This window comes from Solanum tuberosum, unplaced genomic scaffold (genome assembly GCF_000226075.1).
Source record: "Solanum tuberosum cultivar DM 1-3 516 R44 unplaced genomic scaffold, SolTub_3.0 scf00528, whole genome shotgun sequence".
In the NCBI taxonomy this organism is placed as follows: Eukaryota; Viridiplantae; Streptophyta; class Magnoliopsida; order Solanales; family Solanaceae; genus Solanum; species Solanum tuberosum.
The window spans coordinates 292055-294214 of NW_006239446.1; the positions used below are offsets into that span (position 1 = coordinate 292055).

Here is a 2160-nt window from a genome sequence, read left to right on the forward strand (position 1 = left end):
TGTATGGTGTTCATGTGGCTGTGTTCACCGATCACAAGAGCCTTCAATATGTGTTCATTCAGAAAGAGCTTAATCTCAGACAGAGAAGGTGGTTAGAGTTACTCAAGGACTACGACATGAGTATTCTTTACCACCTAGGTAAGGCTAATGTTGTTGCTAATTCCTTAAGCAGGTTGTCTATGGGTAGCACCGCCCGTGTTGAAGAAGGAAAGAGAGAGTTAGCAAAAGATGTGCACAGACTGGCACGCCTGGGAGTCAAACTTATGGATTCCACAGAAGGAGGAATAGTGGTGACGAATGGGGCTGAGTCATCATTAGTGTCGGAAGTAAAAGGCAAGCAAGACCAAGATCCTATTTTGCTTGAGTTGAAGGTAAATGTTCATAAACAAAAAGTGTTAGCTTTTGAACAAGGGGAAGATGGTGTGTTAAGATATCAAGGAAGATTGTGTGTACCAATGGTGGATGGGCTCCAAGAGAGGATCATGGAGGAAGCTCACAGCTCCAGATATTCCATCCATCTGAGTTCCACAAAGATGTATCGCGATTTGAGAGAAGTCTATTGGTGGAGTAGCATGAAGAAGGGCATTGCAGAATTTGTTGCTAAGTGTCCAAATTGCCAACTAGGGCTGGGCATTCGGTATTTCGGTTTGGTTTCAATTTTTTTTTTTGATTTTTGGTTCTTGTACAACGTGTACCGAACTGAAATAACTCGATTCGATTTCTGTTATTTCGGTTTATGTTATTTTGAAAAAATTATTTCACAATAAATTCACACACTAACTAGTAACAAAAGCAAAAATCAAAAAGAAAAATAAATGAAAGAAGAAATATTCATTTTGAAACTTGTTAACTTAAAATGGAAGAAGAAATACAATACCTATGGTGGTCGGTGGAAGTGGAAAGTGGTCGATGATCGGCTCACGGCTGGCACCTGGCTGTGTGGAAACTGGAAAGGTCGGCTGCTATGTTGCGGCTGCCTGCTGGTCGACTGGCGGTTGCTGCGTGCTACTCTTGGTCGTCGGTCGCCAAAACTCAGTCGATGCTGCTGTAGTCTGTGGACATGGGAACGTGGGAAGAAGGATGGCCACTTTTGGCCTTTTGGGAACTGTAAAGTGGAACACATGAAAAGTAACATAAGTTTGAAAAGACAAACTTTTGATTTGACCTACTTTTGCTTTTTATTTTAAATTATATTTAATATTAATAATTAATATAATATTAATATATATTATAATATAATATATTTTGGTAAACCGAAATACCGAATAACACAAAAATTACATACCGAAAACCGAACTAAAATACCGAAAAATACAAAAACGTATACCGAATACCAAGCTGAAAACCGAAATACCGAAATAATTTGGTTCGGTTCGGTTTTTCGGTGTTTATGCCCAACCCTATTGCCAACAAGTTAAAGTAGAGCATCAAAGGCCCGATGGTTTGGCTCAGAATATAGAGCTTCCGGAATGGAAGTGGGAAATGATTAATATGGACTTCATCACAGGTTTGCCAAGATCTCGCAGACAGCATGATTCTATTTGGGTGATTGTCGATAGAATGACAAAATCAGCCTATTTTCTGCCGGTAAAGACTACCCATTCAGCAGAAGATTATGCCAAGTTATATATTCAGGAGGTAGTAAGACTTCATGGAGTCCCAGTCTCCATATTTCAGATAGAGGTGCACAATTACTGCACAGTTCTGGAAATCTTTTCAGAAAGGTTTTGGTTCAAAGGTAAACTTAAGTACTGCCTTTCATCCTCAGACAGATGGGCAAGCAGAGCGCACTATTCAGACATTAGAAGATATGTTGAGGGCCTGTGTGATCGATTTCAAAGGTAATTGGGATGATCACCTACCCTTTATTGAATTCGCTTACAACAATAGTTACCACTCTAGCATCCAAATGGCTCCATATGAAGCTCTTTATGGGAGAAGATGCAGATCTCCTATTGGATGGTTTGAAGTTGGTGGAGCAGGGTTGATAGGACTAGATTTAGTTCATCAAGCCATGGAGAAGGTGAAAGTGATTCAAGAGAGGTTGAAAACAACACTGAGTCATCAGAAATCCTACACTGATGTTAGGAGAAGAGAGTTAGATTTTGAAGTAGATGATTGGGTATATTTGAAAGTTTCACCCATGAAAGGGGTTATGAG

General features: G+C 39.8%; 1 protein-coding gene across 9 annotated transcripts in view; it reads right to left on the bottom strand.

Annotated features, from left to right (window-relative positions):
• LOC102585802 (ABC transporter I family member 11, chloroplastic) overlaps positions 1-2160 on the bottom strand; it is a 19672-nt gene that overhangs the window by 4345 nt on the left and 13167 nt on the right. For 6 of the 9 annotated variants that reach the window (XM_006364967.2, XM_015304247.1, XM_006364965.2 and 3 more), the window contains one exon: positions 878-1105. The exons of the other annotated variants lie outside the window; for them this stretch is intronic. The gene's annotated coding sequence lies outside the window, so the exon portion shown is untranslated. The remainder of the gene's footprint in view (positions 1-877; positions 1106-2160) is intronic. 9 annotated transcript variants of the gene reach the window in all.